We start from the raw sequence: 22757 nt of genomic DNA on the forward strand, positions 1-22757 counted from the left end.
TTGTTCGGTGTGATTAAAATGTTCTATAATTGACTTAGAAGAGGAGCGTTTAAGTTTGTGATTCTAGTAAAAAGTATGTAATCTCTCACTTTAAACAAGTGAATCGTAGGGTATATTTTGCTGTATTTTTACAGAATTCCAAATGTGTAAACATGTTTATTGAAAAAGAAGAAACTTAAATCAAGTAGTTAACCCTTTACTAAAGAACAGGAAGAGATCCACAAAGTAAACCGCAAGCTAGCAGAAGGAAGACAGTTATTAAGATTAACGCAGCTTAAACCTAAGTGTCCACCAACAGATGAATGGATCAAGGAAATGTGTATATATTTACAGTGGAACATTATTCAGCCATAAGAAAGAATGAACTCTTGCATTTGTGGTAACATGGATGGGACCTCAAGGGCATTATGCTGAGTGGAATAAGACAGAGAAAGATAAATAGTGTACGATCTCACTTACATGTGGAATGTTACAAAGAAAACAATGATAACAAGAAGAAAAAGCAAGGCCACAGATGGAGAGAACGGATTGGTGGTTGTCAAAGACATGGAGTGGGCGATGGGCAAAATGCGCAAAGGGGGTCCAAAGGCACAGACTCCCAGTTATAAGGTATATAAGTCATGGAGATGTAAGGTATAGCATGGTGACTATAGCTACCAATACTGCGTTGCATATTTAACAGTTGAGAGAGTAGATCTTAAAGAGAGTAGATCTTAAAAATTCTCATCACACACAAAAATTTGTAACTCCGTGGTGATTGGTCTTAACTAGAGTTATCATCATTTTCAGAAAGTATAGAAATGTCAAATTATTATGTTTTACACCTGAAAATAATGTAATGTTGTCAGTTATACCTTAAAAAAATGTCCTGTGCAGTAAAAAAAAAAAACAAAAAACTAAAAAAACAAAAATTAATGTAGCTTACATGAAGTATAGAATAGAGGAAAAATGAATGAGAAAATCGACAGCTGAAAAGATAAGTGCATTTATTATTTATTTATTTTGGCTGCGTTGGGGCACTGGCTTTCTGTAGCCGTGGCAAGCGGGGGCTGCTCTTCGTTGCGGTGCGTAGGCTTCTCATCGTGGTGGTTTCTGTTATTGCGGAGCACGGGCTCCAGGCATGCGGCCTCAAGTAGTTGCAGCACACAGGCTCAGTAGTTGTGGTTCGCGGGCTCTAGAGCCCAGCCTCAGTAGTTGTGGCACACGGGCTTAGGTGCTCCGCGGCATGTGGGATCTTCTCGGACCAGGGATTGAACCCGTGTCCTCTGCACTGGCAGTCGGATTCTTAACCACTGCGTATTTTTACTTGCGTTAAGTACTTAACCCAAGTGTTTTTGTGTTTGTGAGTGGCTTATTTCACTTGCATTTTGTCCTCAAGTTTTATCCATAGTTTTCCATGTCACAGGACTTACTTCCTTTTAAGGGGTGAATAATATTCAGTTTTCTGTACATGTCATATTTTCTTTATCCATCCACCTGAAGACCAACTTGGAGTCTTAAGAGGATACTGGTACATTTCCTAAGTGAAAGGGAACTTGTAGGAATTTCCTAGATAGGGAAAGCTTAAGGGGAACTTCGGCGTGACTGGATTGGGTGACATTTTAAGTTTTGCTTAAAGTTAAAGTTTTTTTCATATATAAAGTCTAAACAAACTGTTTGTTTGAGAGACTGAAATCGCTTTAGCTCTGAAGAGAAGGGACACCAGCTCCTTCCAGCTGTAAGGCATTCTTTGGTGGACTGAAAATATAGCAGAAGTGTTTGAGGATTCATCCTCATGACAGGTAGCTGTCCCATAGGGAACCTCATCATGACACTTTAAGTAATTGACAAGAATTGCAGTCAGCTGTCCATATCCGTGGGTTCCACATCCACAGATATGGAACTCGCGGATACAGAGGGCTAATTGTAAAGGATATGAGTATCTGCCGATTTGGGTATCCACAGGCTTCCTGGAACCAATCCCCCATGGATACTGAGGGCTAACTGCATTGAGACACTGTACTGAAAGAGCAACATAAGATGGTGAGCTCACAGTGGAAAGCTAAAGAGTCCAGAGTCATATTCTCTACAATTATACCATACTTGTACACAGCTATGCAGTTATTTGCATGTTAATGACAACCTGTGACTAGATGTCAAAAACCTTTAGTTAGAATTTTGCCTTTGACCATTTGATTCTTGTTCCTTGGAGAATCAAAGTCATGCAGTTCAAGAATCATTTCATAGAGGACAGTATTTTTGTGTTTGTGAGTGGCTTATTTCACTTGTATTTTGTTCTCAATTTTTATCCATATTTTTCCATGTCTCAGGACTTTCTTCCTTTGAAGGGATGAATCATATTGCATTTCTGTATATCTCATATTCCATCCATCCCCCTGAAGACCAACATTTGGGTTGTTTCCCCCTCTTCACTATTGTGAATAGTGCTGCTAGAAACATGAGTTTGCAGATATCTCCTGAAGACACTGCCTTCAAGTATTTTGGATATGTATTTAGAATCTGGATTACTTGGTCATATGGATCTGATATACTGGTTTCCATAGTGGTTATTCCATTTTTTAATCCTAGAAGCAGTGCACAAGGGTTTGAATTTCTGTACATTCTCATCTATATCCGTATTTTGTTTTATTTTGATAGTAGCTATGTTAATGTGTTGGAGGTGACATCTCATTTTGCTTTCGATTTGCATTTCTCTAGAGATCATTGATGTTAAGCACCTTTGCATTTTTGCATTTTCTGGTTGGCCATCTGTATTTATCTTTACAGAAATGTCTATTTAAAGTCCTGCTCATTCGTTAATCAGGTTTTTGTTTTCAAGTTTTTAAGTTTGTAGGAGTTTTTTGTATATTTTAGATAATAACACCTTATCAGATATGTGATTTCCATGTAGTTTCTTCTATTCTGTAGATAATCTCTTCACTCTGTTGATTGTTTCCTATGATTCGTTTTAGTGTGATGTAGTCTCATTTGTCTATTTTTGCTCTTGTTGTGTTGACAAAACTCCCAACTTTTAGGTTGTGCCTAAGTTTTATTGTGGGATCTTAGTGAGGACTATAGCCTGGGAGAGAGACTCTCAGAGAGCTTTAAGGAACTGCTAAAGAAGTAAGGGAGGAGCCAGGACATAAAGGACTTTTTTTTTGCTGGAAAAAACATTTAAACGATTACTGTTAATCACAAAAAACAGACATCTGAAGTTAATGATTTTAGTACTTTTCTATGTATGGGAAGATGCAAAAATCTTGGCTCACTGAAATTATTCCTTATCTTCATTATCTAGGGCCAGTTTCCAAAGTGCAGAATGCTTCCTGTTTTTCTCCATCCTGAATTTCCCTCAGGGTGCACCTTCAAGGGGTGGTTGCAGTGGCTGATGGCTTGATCCCTGTAGAACTGGAATGGTGGGCAACATTCTTTGTTTAGTGGAATGGCAGGCAACATTCCCTGTCCACAGCTGCCTGTGCTTCTCATGTCATATCCAAGAAATTCCAAAACTACTGTCAAGAAAGTTTCACCTGTTTTCTTCTATGAGTTTTATAGTTTTTCTTATATTTAGTTCTTTTATATATTTTCAGTTAATTTTAGTATATGGTATCTTTCTTTTGTATGTGGTTACACAATTGGCCCAGTAGTATTTGTTGAAGGGACTGTTTTGCCATTGAGACGTATCGGCACCCTTTCGAAAATCATTTGGTCATATACAAGATGGTGTTTTCCGGGCCCTCTAGTCTTCTCCATTGGTCTACATGTCTGTCTCATGCCAGAACTACACTGCTTTGATTAGTGTAACGCCTTTTTGTTTTAAGTTTTGAAGTCAGGAAGTGTGAGACCTCCAACTTTGTTCATTTTCAAGACTGTATATTTGGAGGTCCCTTGAAATTACTTATGAATTTTAGAATTTTTCTATTTCTGTAAAAAATGCTGTTGGGATTTTGATAGGGATTGCATTAAATGTGTAGATAGCTTTGGGTACTATTGACATCTTAACAATATTAAGTCCTCCAATCCATGAATAGAGGATATGTTTCCATACATTTGTGTATTCTTTGAAGTCCTGTCATCAGTGTTTTCATGTATGTCTTTCACTTCTTTGGTTGTATTTATTCCTCAGTAGTTTATTCCTTTTGTTCTTAAATTTTTATTTCTTTAAAAAACTTAATTGTTTCATTATCCTCTTATTTCATAGATCTATAAACAGATAAAAACACTGTCAGTATTTTTCCCATCACTTGCAGAAAGACCCTAAAAGTTTGGGGTTTGCTTTTTCATACTATTCACACACATGGAAATGGAGCTATAACTTTAGGTTAAAAATTCATCCCTATGCCCTATACTGTTAGAAGTTTTTAGAACTGATGGTTGCCTAAGTTTAAAATCATAATTGAAATTCCTAGTTTGTCTTAAAAAAGATCTCAGCACAGGGACTGATTGAAATGATCGAAAGAGCCTCCTCCAAATTCCAGTGCCCAGTAGTAAACAGAGCCTGGTTATTTAACCTGTTTTTTTTAAAACCGTGTATAAATGACCAACAGGACATGGGTATCTGAATATACACAGCAAACAATGTATATGCATATAGCAGATTTTACACTTATTTACTTTGTATAAATGTGCCACTTTGGCATAAGGATTATTTTAAGGTGAAGCGCAAATACAAAGAAGTAGATACAAGAAAAACTTCCTGCCCTCCCCTTATTTGCCTAAAAGCAGGACATAAATTTTCAAAGGTGTCCCTCCTCCCTTTTCAACCAGGAAGGAGAAAAGTTAATCCCTGGAAAAAACATTAGACCTTCTCAATTTGGAAACAGCACCAGAGGAATCTACATAAAAAACTTTACCAACTAGCCCTTATCTACATTAGTTTCCCATATATTTCCCTTGTTACAATTGGCGCTCTAGAAATTTCAAGGTTCTTTTTCATTATCACTTCTCTAAACATGTATTGTTCTTTTGCTAAAATACTATGTAAACTCAAGTTCTAACCAAACCTTTTATTCAACTCTGGGGACTTCCATGTGTCACAAGTGATACACATGTTAGTAAACTTGTTTTTCTCTTGTTAATCTCTCTTTTGTTATAGTGGCCCCAGATAAGAACTTGGGAAGGGTAGAAAGGTAATTATTTTTCCTTCCTTGCATTGGGCAAATGATATCTGCAATGTCTGTCATGGAACAATAAGTGGAAAACTTTACTATTCACCATTCACAGAACTATTTAGAGCTAAAAGAAGTTTAAACAAGTACACTTTCAAAAGATGTTGTTAGGGGCTTCCCTGGTGGCACAGTGGTTCGGGGTCTTCCTGCCGATGCAGGGGACACGGGTTCGTGCCCTGGTCTGGGAGGATCCCACATGCCGCGGAGTGGCTAGGCCCGTGAGCCATGGCCGCTGAGCCTGCGTGTCCGGAGCCTGTGCTCCACAACGGGAGAGGCCACAACAGTAAGAGGTCCACGTACTGGGGAAAAAAAAAAAAAAAAAGATGTTAAGTTGGTATCACTCATAAGCCTGAGGTTATGCTAGCCTTAGTTGCTCCCATCCCAGGTGAGAAGGTCCCAAGAACAGGCACTGCCTGTGCTTTATCACCTCCCGCTCTTTGCCAGGGACCCAGCGCCCCTTCCACAGCCTTCCCAGGGCTGGTGTAGGTGGTGTCCACACCACCTAGGTGGGTATGGGTCACAGTGACTTGCAGGTTTTTTTCTGCCTGACTGGTACCTTTATTTATATTTTCCTTCGTTTTGGTGAAAAGAAAATGCTCTTCATGAAAAGTAAGGTTTGCATAATGGAGATAGTGTAGTATAGAGGGGAAAAGGAAGTTAATCACTGAAGCCACCACGCAGAGATAAGAAGTGTTAATTTGGGGCATGTATCATCCAGCAGGTTGTTCCCTGAGGACACAGAGAGATGTAAATAAAGATCACTTAAAAACAACAGTCTAAGGAGCTGCCTAGACCCTTGAACAATGTGGGGGTTAAGGCTGCCGACCCTCCCTACAGTTGAAAATCCGTCTATTACTTACAGTCAGCCTCTGTGTATGTGGTTCCTCTGTATCTATGGTTTTGTATCCATGGATTCAACCAACTTTGCATCCTGTAGATTGTAGTATTTACTACTGTGAAAAATATCCATGTATAAGTGGACCCACACAGTTCAAACCCGTGTTGTTCAAGGGTCAACTGTATTGGGTTACTCAACAACTGACTGTAAGGATATTTTTGACTCTATTTCCATTGACAAATATAATCCTTACTTCATTATTTTTTAAGGAAAAAAAAACCCATCTTCACTATTACAGAAGACTGAAATCACCCCTGTCCAGATCCACTCCCCAGTGTAACCACCCTTAAAAGAAACACTTCTTGGGGCTTCCCTGGTGGCGCAGTGGTTGAGAATCTGCCTGCTAATGCAGGGGACACGGGTTCGAGCCCTGGTCTGGGAAGATCCCACATGTCGCGGAGCAACTAGGCCCATGAGCCACAACTACTGAGCCTGCGCGTCTGGAGCCTGTGCTCGGCAACTAGAGAGGCCGCGATAGTGAGAGGCCCGCGCACCGCGATGAAGAGTGGCCCCCGCTCGCCGCAACTAGAGAAAGCCCTCGCACAGAAACAAAGACTCAACACAGCCATAAAATAAATAAATTAATTAAATTAAAAAAAAAAAAAAAAGAAACGCTGCTTTTAAAAATCCATGGGCTCTGCATCAACCACACAGCAGCACAACTGGCCTGCTGACTGCCCCTAACGCCGCAGAATTTTCTGCCTCCATTCTGCTCCCCCACTGAGGACCTGCACAGGCTGTCCAGCTACTTCCATCCTTGTCTCAGGCTCTGAATCACAGCCCCTTTTCTCACATATTCTCTACTTTTTGGGCAGAGGTGGTAGAAATTTCCAGGGCAATGTTACCGAATCAGGTTTCTTTGCCCAACGTGAAGCAAATCAAACACTAAGATGCCAAGGTTTGCAGCAGAGAAAGAGCTTATTCGTGAAGCAGCCAAGTGCGGGGACTGGAGAACAAATTTCAAAACTGCCTCCCTGAAGGCCAGGGACTCAGGATAGAGGATAAAGAAGCAGGGTGGTCTGAAGAGTGGGGAAAGCTGATTGGAGGTAAGAAGAAGGTGAAGTAATCATTCTGCACAGGCACAAGTGAACTACATGCTGCTTTGTGGGACGCATGTTCAGAAAATGGTGGTGTCAGCATGATCTGAGGGTGGAGTTTTTGGCCCTCTGACACCAAAAAGTCATCCATCAGACACTCGCGCAGGCCCGGTGGTCTTGACCCATTTGAACTGCTTAAGACTCGCTCCAAGTTCCTGAAAATCTAAGCAACCCATAGTCAGAGGTGTTGTCTATAGGGGGTGGTTAAAGGAGTCTTGTGATATACTGTCTAAGCTGCGTGAAGCTTGCAGGGTATGCAATTTGCAAGAACAATTAAGATGAGCTTGATTGGTGAAGGCAGGTTACACAGTATTATTTATTAAGCAAGTTATAGTTTAAGGGTCTAAATGATGACTGCCCTCGATTTCAATAAGAGGAAGGAGGACAACAAGGGCCCTGAGGTGCTCAGTTCTGGCCAGGCAGCTGCCTTTCTGCATTTCAGGTCAACACAGGAAATCTCACAAAGCCCAGCTGCCTTCACCTGGTGGGGAACGTGTTGGGTGAAAGTGTTCATGCTCTGCCGCAACTTGCCCACCTTGTTGAGGGTGGACAGTAAAGAGAAGTTCCACCTCCTCCACAGATGGAATTACCTAACAAAGCCTTCACCTGTGAGTCTCACTATGGATTGATTCCTCATTATTTTTCCAGGTTCTTCACCTTGGGGAGTAACAGCAATTCCCCCATGAAAAGAAGCAACTCAAAGCCTTTTTTCTGTCCCTGTTCCCTTGACAGACACAGATTCAATAAGTACTCATTGTGCCAGAAAACCAAGGTCCACAGAAACTAGTGGTTTTGCCAGGGTGCCACAGGATGGATTCACACACACGTGGCTCTCAGGCTGCCAATCCCTTACTCTTGTAGGAAATGAAAAAAACATTTTTCCCTACCCTTCTAACTTCTCTACTGGGATTCCAGTAACAAGAAACAGATTAACAAGACAAAAAGCATACAAATATGTTTAATGTAAATGTATGTGACTCAGGAGCCTGCATAAGAAAATGAAGACCTGAAGAAATGGATAAACCTGAGTGTTTTTATGCTTAGGTTTGGTAAGAGTGAAAAATCATGGAAGGTCTCATAGGGACAGAGTATGAGTTAAGTGTAGTAAAATGGGGGAAATTTAGCAAGTCCTGTTCATTCACATTCCTCTGTGTCCCTTCTAATTCAGAGATAAGAATGCTCCTTTCTGCCAGGTAAAGGGAGGGCACTGCTCACATGAGGGTTTATGACCGGCTTCAGAGGAAGATCAAAAAGTCCTTGCAAATGCCATTTCTCAAATTCCTCCAGCTTAAAATATTCAATATGCCAATATGCCTGAGCTCATCACTCTATGAAAATGACCAATAAGTACAAGAAAAGATGCTCAACATCATTAATCATTATGGAAATAGAAATTAAAATCACAAGGAGCTAGCATTTCATACCTACGAAGGTAGCTATAATACAGTTAAATGGGACATGAATGTTTTCATGGGGCATTAGGGAATAACTGTAACCTTTGTTCAATGCAGTGATGGTGTATTTTGGGCATTTTTAAGACCTTATCTGTTACAGGGTATGATACATTAGATCATATGGAGTGTATAACTTAGGATTTATGGGTGAAGTCAATATGTTTGAAATACTGTAGCAAAACAAAAACAATTAGAAAGTGGTTATTTTTGAAGCTGGTGGGTGGTGAAGGGGTTCAGAATATGTCACCCCAAAATATGCCACTTTGGCATGTGGATTCTTTTGAGCTAAGCAACCAAATCCCAACAGAGGCAGAATTACCTCTTCTAAAGGACATTTACATTTATAAAGAAAATTTCCATTTAGAGCCACACTTCCGGAGATAACTTTTGTGAAATTCCCATTTCTATGTAAGTAATTAAAATTGGTTTTTTTCCTCCTCTTAATCTAATTTAAATTTCTGAAGGCCAAGGCCAAGAACTTAGAAGTGTAGAAGTTTTCTCCTCCCCTATAGTGGGTAAGTGGAGTTATGTTCCATCTAATTTGCTTAAAATTATCTATGAAAAGCGTATACGAGAATGACAAGAAAAACTATGCCAACCGAAACTGATAATCATATTTTGAGTATGTTATTGAATCATATGGGTGAAAACACCAACCTAAAGGAGTTGATTCTGGTTTCATTTACAGAGCTGTAATTGGTTGTGTCTCCATTTAGGGCTGGAAACAGGTGGGTTTTGTTTTAAGTATTGTAGAATTATTCAACCACTTCATTAAAGCGTAGGGTATCTATTTTTAATGATCTCTTGTGTGAGAATGTAAATACGGGGAGGAGATTCTGAAAGATGCACACTGTACAGGTAACAGGGTCAGCTCTGGGAATGGCATGAACATTAGGGCTGGTGGCCAAAGGTGACTTTCATCATTTGCTGAGGGAATGGCATGAACATTAGGGCTGGTGGCCAAAGGTGACTTTCATCATTTGCTGAGCACCTACTATGTGCCAGATACTTTGCTGAGCACCTACTATGTGCCAGATACTAGTGTTCTTCATGCTGGAAATATAGACACGAAAGAGACCTAAAGTCCTTGCTTACATGGGGCTCACATCTAGTGGGGGAGACTGAAAGGTAAGCTCAGTGAGACCCACGTGTATTATAATGATGCGTGCTGTGCAGCACATGAAGGCAGGGAAGGGGAATAGGTCGGGGGAGGGATCTTCACCTGCAGGTAGGTTGTATGGAGAAGGCCTCACTGAGAAGGGGACATAAAGACCTGAAGGAAGAGACGGGGTGGGGGTGGGGGACCCTGTGGAGATCTGGGGGATGATCCTCTGAGGATCATATCCTGTGTGCCTCTTACTAATGTTATGCTGTTAAATCATTTAGACACTTACAAATAGTCATTGACCCTCCAGTTTTGAAGCAGGAGGCGCTGTGGTGTATTCTGTTTGGAATTGGTCAGGGTTAGGGCCACAATTACCTTGATGAGGATATGATTGAAGACCTTAGCCACTTTGAATAAATTGAGGTTCTAGCCATGCACACTAGTGTGTGCTCCTATAAAATGGATCTTTTTGGAATATGTGTAGAGATTGGTCCCTACAGAGCATCTTACTGAAGTGGCTCGGTCCACTTCTGTAAGTTGTTTAGCTATGTGACTGACAGTGCTGAACAAAACCCAAACTGTCATTTTGCCCCTTGGGCCAGGACGCTCATCCCTCGTGGAAATCAATCAATTATAAGTGGGAGAACATTTCTGTATCTGTGGATCTGTAGGTCTGACCGTTTATTTATTTATCTCACTAACCTCAGGGACAGTATGTTAGGGAAGCAGAAAGGCTGATCAGTATCTCTGACCATGAGCCTCAATGCCAGCAAATTACCATATGAAGTGACCAAATGGTCACAGTGGATTACATCACAGTGGGTTTGCAGTATAAAGTCCAGACCATCTGTAGCTGTAGGCTTATTTCTCCTAAGGGTAGGCAGTGGCTGGATGGGTTTCTTTTGCAGAACTAGGAAAAGGCTGCTGTGTTTTTGTTTTGTTTTGTTCTTTTGTTTTTTACTTTTTTCATGCTGAATTCTTACTTAGGGAAATTAATCTGTATCTGTGGCCAAGGTATTCAACAATACTTTCTTTCTGTTTCAGGTCACAGTTTGGTAAGAAGCTCAAAGGGCACGATCAACAGCTCGTGCACTGCCTTGGTGTGGACCCAGAGTTCAAGCACAGACGAAGATCAGACACTGACTTCACACTTCTGATAGGTACGCAGTACAGCCCTCAGTTGTGCTTTGATTCTGTTTCCCCCTTCTGTACAATAGGCTCCCCTCTCAAGGCAGGTCTCTCACCGAATTTCCTCTTGTTAGTGTCTGGCTAGCACCGCGTCCAGGTATACTCAGTCGCTGTAATTGTTCATCGTGATGATCAGGAGAGCTCTGCCGGTGCGATTCAAATATCAACCTATTTGGTAAGTTCCAACACCCCCAAACTCAGTTTAAACTCGAAGCCCAGAAAAGGCCATTATTACTAGAGCCGATTTCACACATCTGATAGGTATGGAACATAACTCCCAGGTGTACTCTGTGTCTTACCCCCTTGCTTTTTACAAAGGTGACTTTCTGAATTGTTTTAATCCAGTTTATACTGGTGCCATGGAGGCACGTTCTTCATGCTCAAGACTGAGCAAAGGCAGGGTTATTTCAGTACCTTTTAAAGCTATAAAAAATAGCCCGACACTTTCATAAACCCTAGAGCTAGGAGAGAATTTGAGGGGATCCTGTTTGGCCCCTGGATTGCTGAGAAAAGGAACTTCTGTCATCCTACACTGGAATCTCTGAGAAGGATGATGTGAAACTTCTCATGTGAAATGTACCTTGCTATATAGCGCCTCCTAGTTTAAGAAGTTTTTTTTATACCTTATTGAAATCTCTACTGGGAAGGATCCAGCATACACTCATTTGTTGTACAGGAGGAAAACTAGAGCTGTCAAATGCCAATTCTGTAGTACTCTTCTGGTCTACAGCACAGGGCAGGCTCAGTAATATTGAAAGAGGAATAGCTTATTATTGTTTATGATGTATTGTTCTTCTGTGATTTTAACAGTAATGCACCCATAGGTGATTTAGAAAGTTATACAGGTTTCATGGGGGAGTCATAAGGGACTGTTTCCAGTAGTTGTGCTGGCTGATCTCCTCTTATGGACCATACCATTGGCATGCTCTCCTGTTGGTGTGGGTGAGTGGGTCAGGGTTCAGCAGACATTGGCTTCATGTGCTGTATGCCAACTTTTTATAACGACTATGTTCTGTGAATCAGCAGTTGGGGCAGGGAGAGATGAACACATCCTTGTACTTCTCCAGGTTTTGATATCTCTAACTAATTTCCGGGTAAATCAATGAAAAGTTCCTACATCTTTATGATCAAGGACCTTTTCGAGAGGCTGATGAATACTGTGGAAATTAATTTTTTTTAAATGCATATCTGTACATACATACACAAATTAGCAGCTACTTCAGGAAGTTTAAGGAAACCTATGGACCTCTCTTAAGAGCACCTAGACTTAGGGAGTTCACTGTTTCTTCCAATTTCACACATCTGTGATTTTAGTGCCTTCCACCATTCAAATCGTATCAGGCCCCTGCCTGACGTTCTCCAATAATTTCCCATTGAAATTAGAATGAAACTATTTACCAAGCATGGCCAGCAATGAACAAGATCAGGCTACTCTTTGCCCTGATCACTCAACCTCTTTCCTCCTTGATTACTTTGCCCTAGACACACAGGTATGTTCCTTTGGAGCTTTATTAATAGGAGTATAATAGGCAGAAGATAAACGTCCCTGTTTACAGTGTACACCTTGATAACTATTGACATATGTTCTACCTGAGAGATGATCAGCACACTCAGAATAATGAACACATCCATCACACCCAAAAAAAGGTTTTGCTTCCTTGGTATGTATAGTAATGAGAACTACATTTTGCTCCAAAGAGGTTCTCTAGTTATTTATCTCATGCTTAACTAGGGATAATTTATTATTAAGCAAATTATGTATGTCGGAAAACAACTTGCTCCTGGTATACTTGAACGTACCTGAGAAACTTCTTTCCTTATGTTTTTGATACTTTATGCCCCAGGTCGAATGTTACCGAAGTACAGTCTTTCACAGGAATCTCATATTGATGAGTGTTATTATATATTCTCCTATTAATGCTTTTGTCTAAGGTATTTTGAATGTTAATCATAGTAAATTTGGAGTCCCTGGCACATTTCCACCCATAACAAATCATGAAAGAAATTTTATAGAATCCTGTACTCATAAAAGTTGAAAAATAATGGAATCATTTTTAAATCGTAAGAGTGTGCTTAAAATGTATTCCTGGATGCTTGGTTATGGTCCTCAACAAACCTAATGTTGAATTCAGTAAGTTAGCTAAGGAAAGAGTATGTGGTAGCTTATGATTTATGTGTGGGATAGGCCAGTTTCTCTTTAATGGCAATAGACATAAAATAATGGTTAATGGTCAATGTTATGTATTGTAAGAAAGGAAAAAGTATTTTTTCAACCTTCTTAGTGTCCCTGGCAAGGTCTGAAAATGAAACTGATAAAAACAGATTAACAGAAGAAAGGCGTACAAATTTATAAGTTTTATGTGTCATGGGATCCTTCATGAGCAAATGGTTAGACTTGTGTATCTTATGCTAGGTGTGATGAAGAGTGGACAGTCATGGAGGAATATGATAGATTAAGGAAAATAAGGTAATTGTAGTGAATGGGGGGTCATTTAGCAAGGCCTGTTTGTTTGGATTCTTCTTGGTGTCCCTCCTAATTCGGAGATAAAGAGGCTCCTTTCCTAATTCTTGTATGGACTAGTCAAATTGGAAGAAGATAAAAACAGCAGTTGGAATTTTTTAAATGATAAGGATCATTAAATGTTAGATTAAAACAGTTTTTAAGAGAGTCCGCCTGCCGATGCAGGGGACACGGGTTCATGCCCCGGTCCGGGAAGATCCCACATGCCGCGGAGTGGCTGGGCCCGTGAGCCATGGCCGCTGAGCCTGCACGTCCGGAGCCTGTGCCACGCAACGGGAGAGGCCACAACAGTGAGAGGCCCGGGTACCGCAAAATTAATTTAATCACATATCCTCTCCTTTCTCTTTTGCAAAACCTTTTAAATACTGTTTCAATTATACACTACTTTATACTTCTGGACCCAAAGCATAACCTCCGAAATTTCTTTTTCCTAATAAAATAAACTCACTGTGTAATCTACTGTTCCTTCCTCTTCAGCCTTAATAAATATTGAAGAAAAACACTAGCCATATTATATTAAAGTGACAAATGAAATGAAGTTAGATTAGATATGATTAGAAGCAATCAACCTCAATACATCCGCACTGGGTTCCTTCAACTTTCAGTTCCTTACAGTGAGTAGAGTTCCTTGGAGATGTGTGAGATGGCTATCTAGTTCTACGTTCTGTAGTCTCTAAAGTCAGCCTTCTTGATAGCAACAAACACCAAGTCCCCCCACCCTCTCTGCTTAGAGTGAGCTCATTCAGCTTCTTCGGATTGTCTACTTCACATTTTAAAAAGGATATTGCTAACTCATGTAGATTTGGTGAAAGTTGAGGTTGTCTTTTAATGTTAATGTCTTACACAAATGCTTTTGAGCAATTGCCAGCCTTTTTTTTTTAATTAAGTAATTAATTTATTTTTGGCTGCGTTGGGTCTTCGTGGCTGTGCGAGGGCTCTCTTTTTTAGTTGGGGTGAGCAGGGGCTACTCTTCATTGCTGTGCGCGGGCCTCTCATTGCGGTGGCCTCTCTCGTCGCGGAGCACCGGCTCTAGAGCGCAGGCTCAGTAGTTGTGGCGCACGGGCCTAGCTGCTCTGCAGCATGTGGGATCTTCCTGAACCAGGGATCGAACCCGTGTCCCCTGCATTGGCAGGCGGATTCCTAACCACTGCACCACCAGGGAAGCCCCATTGCCAGCTTTGTAAATACCTAGATTGTCTTTTGCTTGTTTCATGAAAGCACAGCTACAGTTATACTAGGTGCTACCCAAAGTTTCATGTCTTTTCTTTTTACTATACTAAAGATTCATAGGATGTATTTCTTTCCTATCCTATTGGTAGAAGGGAGAAGGATTGAAGCAGAAGCTCAAAACTCTAGTTTTCATCTGTCTGACAAGAAACTGAAGTGCTTTCATATTTCTTCAAAACTGTGTTTTTCATGGAGATTAAATTATCACTTTTCCTCTATCACTCCAGCATCACAGAGCAACGCAGAGGCTACTTAAGGGTTTCTGAAGACATGCCTTTGCTTTTTCTGTCACTAGAATAGATTCTAACAACTTGAGCATCACATTTGCATGAAGCTTTCATTTATATTGGTGAAAAAAATGCATGCTTTGTGATTAATAGACCTTTATATATCCAATGCTCTTATTTTAAGTAGCACATTCAACACCCTAATAGCTGCTATATCAGAAAAGGAACACAAATAGGTCTGAGAAGAACTACATTCAAATCCTAATTATGTGTCAAATCACGATCAGTCACATAAACATTTATAGCGTGTCTTGTCTTTCCTCTTCTATAAGCAGTGAGGTGAAACTACTTACCCTACCTACATTACAGGGTTATAATGAGGACCAAAACTGAAGAAAAAATTTGGATAAGCATTATTCCTATGAAAATGGATATTACTTATTAATTACTAGTATTAGAAAGCAGTTTTGGTCAGTGCTGCTGTAAGACACTCTTTGTACCCCCTTAGGGACCAGAGGAGAATGCTAACTGTTCTAGCGATAGTCATTGTGTAGTGTGTAAAATGCTCATCAAATATCTATATAAGTCCTTTGCATACACTGTTAAGTTCTTGAATGCTGAATAGTAATAAGTAAGAAGTGTATACTCTATTAAAAAAAAACTGCAAACGTCTATTGCTGTGTATTCTGGACTGCATATTCTGTTGCAAGCATGGACTCACAGGTTGCTCATCAATTCCAGGACCACCTCCACTGCGTCCACAGGCAGGTGGAGGGCCATCCCCACCACCAGCTCTACCAGTGCAACCTCGACCCACAGGAGTTGCTCCTCCTCCTCCAACTCCATTACCTCTACTAAGTGGTATACCATATTCACCACCATTACCTTTGTTTGGGGATCTCCTGGTTTAACTTACGAAGCAGAAATATAAACCTGACCTCCATGAAATGATTCTTGAACTGCATGGCTTTGATTCTCCAAGGAACAAGAATCAAATGGTCAAAGGCAAAATTCTAACTAAAGGTTTTTGACATCTAGTCACAGGTTGTCATTAACATGCAAGTAACTGCATAGCTGTGTACAAGTATGGTATAATTGTAGAGAATATGACTCTGGACTCTTTAGCTTTCCACTGTGAGCTCACCATCTTATGTTGCTCTTTCAGTACAGTGTCTCAATGCAGTTAGCCCTCAGTATCCATGGGGGATTGGTTCCAGGAAGCCTGTGGATACCCAAATCGGCAGATACTCATATCCTTTACAATTAGCCCTCTGTATCCGCGAGTTCCATATCTGTGGATGTGGAACCCACGGATATGGACAGCTGACTGCAATTCTTGTCAATTACTTAAAGTGTCATGATGAGGTTCCCTATGGGACAGCTACCTGTCATGAGGATGAATCCTCAAACACTTCTGCTATATTTTCAGTCCACCAAAGAATGCCTTACAGCTGGAAGGAGCTGGTGTCCCTTCTCTTCAGAGCTAAAGCGATTTCAGTCTCTCAAACAAACAGTTTGTTTAGACTTTATATATGAAAAAAACTTTAACTTTAAGCAAAACTTAAAATGTCACCCAATCCAGTCACGCCGAAGTTCCCCTTAAGCTTTCCCTATCTAGGAAATTCCTACAAGTTCCCTTTCACTTAGGAAATGTACCAGTATCCTCTTAAGACTCCAAGTTGGTCTTCAGGTGGATGGATAAAGAAAATATGACATGTACAGAAAACTGAATATTATTCACCCCTTAAAAGGAAGTAAGTCCTGTGACATGGAAAACTATGGATAAAACTTGAGGACAAAATGCAAGTGAAATAAGCCACTCACAAACACAAAAACACTTGGGTTAAGTACTTAACGCAAGTAAAAATACGCAGTGGTTAAGAATCCGACTGCCAGTGCAGAGGACACGGGTTCAATCCCTGGTCCGAGAAGATCCCACATGCCGCGGAGCACCTAAGCCCGTGTGCCACAACTACTGAGGCTGGGCTCTAGAGCCCGCGAACCACAACTACTGAGCCTGTGTGCTGCAACTACTTGAGGCCGCATGCCTGGAGCCCGTGCTCCGCAATAACAGAAACCACCACGATGAGAAGCCTACGCACCGCAACGAAGAGCAGCCCCCGCTTGCCACGGCTACAGAAAGCCAGTGCCCCAACGCAGCCAAAATAAATAAATAATAAATGCACTTATCTTTTCAGCTGTCGATTTTCTCATTCATTTTTCCTCTATTCTATACTTCATGTAAGCTACATTAATTTTTGTTTTTTTAGTTTTTTGTTTTTTTTTTTTACTGCACAGGACATTTTTTTAAGGTATAACTGACAACATTACATTATTTTCAGGTGTAAAACATAATAATTTGACATTTCTATACTTTCTGAAAATGATGATAACTCTAGTTAAGACCAATCACCACGGAGTTACAAATTTTTGTGTGTGATGAGAATTTTTAAGATCTACTCTCTTTAAGATCTACTCTCTCAACTGTTAAATATGCAACGCAGTATTGGTAGCTATAGTCACCATGCTATACCTTACATCTCCATGACTTATATACCTTATAACTGGGAGTCTGTGCCTTTGGACCCCCTTTGCGCATTTTGCCCATCGCCCACTCCATGTCTTTGACAACCACCAATCCGTTCTCTCCATCTGTGGCCTTGCTTTTTCTTCTTGTTATCATTGTTTTCTTTGTAACATTCCACATGTAAGTGAGATCGTACACTATTTATCTTTCTCTGTCTTATTCCACTCAGCATAATGCCCTTGAGGTCCCATCCATGTTACCACAAATGCAAGAGTTCATTCTTTCTTATGGCTGAATAATGTTCCACTGTAAATATATACACATTTCCTTGATCCATTCATCTGTTGGTGGACACTTAGGTTTAAGCTGCGTTAATCTTAATAACTGTCTTCCTTCTGCTAGCTTGCGGTTTACTTTGTGGATCTCTTCCTGTTCTTTAGTAAAGGGTTAACTACTTGATTTAAGTTTCTTCTTTTTCAATAAACATGTTTACACATTTGGAATTCTGTAAAAATACAGCAAAATATACCCTACGATTCACTTGTTTAAAGTGAGAGATTACATACTTTTTACTAGAATCACAAACTTAAACGCTCCTCTTCTAAGTCAATTATAGAACATTTTAATCACACCGAACAAAAAAGCCCCATATGATTATCAGTCATTCCTATATCCCACCAACAGATAAGAAGGCAGCAGGCCCGAACATAGGCTCATAAGGATAAAACACAGTTTTCTTGGCAAAGTAAGCGGTAAACTCCAACAGAACAAAAGGCGCTGTACTCAATAAGTTCCAACTTTAACCAGTGTGACATTGGTGCAATATACATGAATATCTAACAAGCAGACATAAACAACCACAAATAAAAACATAGAACATCTATTTCACTCAGATAAAAGGGCACCAGCAGTACTGTCATTATCCAGAGAAAGGCCGACCTCACAGACTTTCCGGGCATAAGGGCACGTGCTCTGGGACGTGGCCCACATGAGATCTACCCTGCTCCTCTCCTCTGGGTGGACGCCGACGCCGGAGAACGTACCCTGGTCACGCTCACCCACACCCTGGTAACGACAGACTCAGTGGCCCGCGCCTCAGAGCCACTTCCGTGGGAGACAGAAGAGGAGAGGAAGGAACAAGGCGGAAGCCTAGCGTCCAAAGAGGAGGGGCACGTGAGACACCCTACGCTCCTGCCTCCGGGCACAGACAAGGGCACCCTACCCCGGGCAGCTGTCCGAAAAGAAACGGAGGGGACCTAGCAGGACACGACGTCGACTCCGCACAGACGCGCCGACGCCACGGCACGCCTATAGCGCCGTGAGAGCAGCCGAAAAGGCAGAAGACTACCTATCGCTACGTGAGCCTGCTGGGGCCGGGGAGCAGGCGACATGCACACAGCCCTCTGCGGCCCGTTGCCCCCACCTGCATTCAACCCCGGGAGCACACATACGCACGCAGAAATGACGCGTGCTTCCCTCCGCAGACGGGGACAACTTGGGAGCGGCCATCGAGCAACGGCGAGGGCTTTGGCTTTGACCGGGAGAAAGTTCTATCCACAGCGGCACCCCCGAGGCGGTTACAGGGAGAAGGTACAAGAGAAGGGACCTTTTGTACACGCTCTGTAGGCGCACGTACACGAGCTTACGCACGACGCACACGTGATACGCACGCGCGCCCACGCACACGTTCGTGTACCTGCGTGCTTACGAATGAACGAGTGGAGCAGGGAACGAGTGAATGAACCGACGAACGAGTCCGGGGGGTTTGAGGCGAGAGTACAGACACACTCCCATGGAGAGCTCCCCAGAAGGGTCTACTGAACTGATGGCCCTCCCCAGGGTCATCTGTCTGTGCGGATGGAGGGGAGCCGCTGGGATGTACACCTGTCCCAGCAACTCCAAACCACCTCCCTGCACCCCCGACCCCGGGCACTCCGTGGCAGAGTGACCGCCTGACGCCCCTGGAGGTGAGCAGGGGCAATGTGCCCCAGCTCCCTTGGGTCCCCGTCAGTGCCTCCCGCTGCCACAGTGGCCTAGACCCTCTCGGGCCTGCTCCTGAGCCCTTAAGCCAGTTCACGTAGCGGGATGAGAACAGCAGAGAGGCAACCCCGCAGGAAGACGAGGAACCCAGGTCCCTGTGCCACCTCTGGCTCTGAATCAATGTCCTGAGAGAGCCAGGGTTCTGCCCGACACGACCCAGGTGGATGCCCGTCCCCAGGTGTGCAGACATGACAGGGTCCCGGTCGCCAGGACCTGTGGGCCAGGCAACGTGGACTCCAGACCCCTCCCAGAGGGGTGTGGAGATGGACCCACCGAGGCACGGATTCCTTGGGAGGTCTTTACCTGTGCGCTCCTACTGCCAAGGAGAAGCCCCAAAAGGAAGAGACACCGCCTCCCCCAACCCCCCAGTAGGTCCCAGCCCACTCGGAAGGCTTGGGTGGCTCTTGGGCCTCCCTGGGCCTTTTTCCCTGGGCCTTTTTTGATCCGCAAAGGGCGGAGGGAGAGGCCACGCTCGCGAAGGCGCTGGGCATTTCTGGAGCAACAGTGCCATCAAGCGGAAGCTTTTTCAGCACGGCCTCCAGCCCCTGCCTGTGCATACCGTGGGGAAGGCCCGTGACGGGGAGGAGGGCTGGCTTCGGAGCACTGGGAGGATTCCCGGGCCGAACCTGGCCGCCCGGCACGCCTCCGCGGTAGGTGTGGAAGCCACACGCGGTGGGGGTTCGGGGCCGGGCTCGCCCACCGAGGAGCCCCTGGCTGCCAGGCCCGCCGCGCTCCCCACCCTCGGGGCCGTGGCCTCGGCAGCCGCCATGTTCAGGAACAGGGAGCTGAAGCTCCCACCCCAGGGCATCTGGCCCCTGGATCCTGGCCCTCCCTGCAGGAGCGAGGCCGGCCAGTGGGGTCCGTGGGGTCCCTGGGGTCTCAGGGCCACCGGGGACCCAGGACCCGCTGCCGGTGCCCCGGCGGAGGCCCCGGGCCCAGCCACCGTGGACCACGGGGAAAGGGGAGGAGGTGGCCGCCCGGTCCCCTGTCGGGGGCAGCACCCTGCAGACAGCCCGGAGAACGTGTCCTCGTTAGTGCTTGCTCCCAGGCGCAGACGAGGAAGAGCAATGCAGGGGCGCTGTGCACGTTCCACCCTCTCACAGTTGGATCTGGGTTTCGGTTTCTTTACTTCTTGCTCCCGCCATAGAGAGTCCCGATCCCAGGCCCCGCCGCATCCCGTGAGGCCCTTCCTGTGCCGCAGGACACAGGGTACCCAGGACCCACTGGCGATGGGACGCCAAGTGGGCCACGATCGATCGGTACGCAGAGAGGGACGGCACCGTCCGCAGCGAGGGGATCCAGGTCCGTTTTCCGCACCCGAGCTCACCTCGGGAACAGGAACTCTGCGGCCGGGGGACGCCCTATTCCTCGGCCTCCCTCCCCGTGGACGACCCGGGGGTCCTCTCGTTTGGGGAAGACTCCTGGGAGTTTTCACAAGCGGCTCCACGTTCTGCAGGTGCCGCCGTTGGCCCCGGCCAGAGGGGCACGCTGAGGGCACCTGCGGCGGGCCACCAGTCAGAGCGCCTAGCTACCTCAGGACCCGGCCCCAGGGAAAGGCTCTGCCCACGTAAGATGGCCTGACAACGTGTCGGGCGACTCACAGGCGCGAAAGGAGAGGGGCGCGGGGAGGGTTTCAGCGCCCTTCCAGGAGGGGTACGTGTGGAGGGAGGGAGGGGTCCAGCCTGGAGACTTGCTCCCAGTCGGAAGCCCTCCCCCACACCGCACCCCGCCCCGGGACCGGACCCCCCCACACACACCAGCCCACCACGCACCCCCGCCCCGGCAGATAAGAGCTGGGCAAAAGGGCAGGAACGGGCCACCGCACAGCTTGCTCCAGAAGCGGCCTATCGGGTCAGCCGGGGACTCGAAGGCACCGCCGCGTGCCCAGGAGTATGCACCTCGTTCCCGGCCTTGGCAGACAAGCTGGACGAGTGGTGGTCATGGGGGAGAGGGTGGTCAACGGGGGGGGGGGGGGGGGAGGCGTTCCTCTCAGTCCATCAGAGGTGAGCTTCAGGCAGCTTCTTCAGACCCCTTCCCCTTGATTCCCTGGCTGGGCTGCAGGTGCAAGCACAGGGCCGAGACCCGGAGGGCCAGGCCGGAATGCAAGCCGGGGCCTTTCCTTCTCATCGCTGAACTGAGGCTCAGGGCCTCGTGGGGAGAAAGCTGAAGCCTGCTGCAAATGCACGGCCCGGGGGTCCACTCGGCGGGGCTCTGCTCAGCTCCTCTCCTCTCCTCTCGTGTCCTGCCCTCTCCTCTCCGGGAGCCCCGTCCGGGAGCCCTCGGGACAGGCCAGGTCAGGCCTGGGCCACCATCCCGGAGACCGCGCGAGACGGCAGCGCAGCCACCGACTGACTGGACTCTTCGGCTCAGGTGAAGGCCTCCTCCTGCGGCGGCTCCTGCGTCCCGCGAGCGCCGTCCCCTTCTGGACTCGGACTGCCAGCTCTCGCTGGGCCTCGGGCGCCCTCGGCACTGGGTAGCCAGGCTCCACGTGTCGTCTCTGAGCTGGACAGAAGAAGGTCGGTGGGCCCGCCTCGGCCGCTGCCGCCAAGGGCGGCGGAACTCCCGTTGCCCGCGGTGGTCTCTGGCTGGGCCGCACCGCGGCCCAGAGCGGCTTCCGGGGCCCTGGGCCCGCCTAGGCCGACCCTCCTCTGGCGCCGAGGGGAAGGGACACGCGGCCAAATGCCCGCAGAACCGCGGCCCGGCCTCCTTCGGAGCAGCTTCCTCTAGTCCCGCCCAGACGTGGCGGCCACCAGGGTCCACCGAGACTCCACTTCCTGTAGCCCCACACGCCAGGCGGCCGGGCTGTGCGCCTTGTGCCACTGCCCGTCTCTGGAGCGTCCACGGCACCGCCGGGCCTTGGGCCACGCTTCCCGCCCCTTCCCAGGCGGAGCCCTTGACTTCCCGGGGCCACTGTCCAGTGTTCCCGACTTCGATCCTTCGTCACTCCTCCCCAGGAAGGGACGGGTACAGGGTTCGCGGGATCGGCGGACCCGTTCCTCTTGATGGCACTACTGCACCACGAATGCCAACCTGCCCTGCCCCTTCCCCTCCCCCAGGCCCTCTCCCTCTGCCCTTTGCCGAGGGAAAAACGAAATGCCAACCTCTGCCCAACCTGCCAAAGGCAGGATGGCTCATCAACCCGGCCACTTCAGAGGGGCGCGCCTCAAACTCTGGCCCTGCATCCTGCGGGGCCTCGTCTCTGTGGGGGGTCCTCTTAGCCTGCCGTTAGGACTCCCCATCCAGGCACCCAGCCGTTGGACCGGCAGCTGTGTCTTTAGCAGCCCACATTTGCCTAACGCCTCGGGAAACACTCTGAGTGTGAGCAC

General features: G+C 45.6%; 2 long non-coding RNA genes across 2 annotated transcripts in view; one reads left to right on the top strand and one right to left on the bottom strand.

Annotated features, from left to right (window-relative positions):
- Window positions 1-17035, top strand: part of LOC137216447 (uncharacterized) — a 75430-nt gene extending 58395 nt beyond the window's left edge. The window contains exons 5-7 of the long non-coding RNA XR_010939770.1: window positions 10746-10861; window positions 10964-11064; window positions 15606-17035. This is a non-coding gene — a long non-coding RNA (uncharacterized lncRNA). The remainder of the gene's footprint in view (window positions 1-10745; window positions 10862-10963; window positions 11065-15605) is intronic.
- The window catches only part of LOC137216448 (uncharacterized), a 46550-nt gene continuing 24788 nt past the window's right edge, over window positions 996-22757 (bottom strand). Inside the window, exon 4 of the long non-coding RNA XR_010939771.1 lies at window positions 996-5446. This is a non-coding gene — a long non-coding RNA (uncharacterized lncRNA). The remainder of the gene's footprint in view (window positions 5447-22757) is intronic.

This window comes from Pseudorca crassidens, chromosome X (genome assembly GCF_039906515.1).
Source record: "Pseudorca crassidens isolate mPseCra1 chromosome X, mPseCra1.hap1, whole genome shotgun sequence".
NCBI lineage: Eukaryota > Metazoa > Chordata > Mammalia > Artiodactyla > Delphinidae > Pseudorca > Pseudorca crassidens.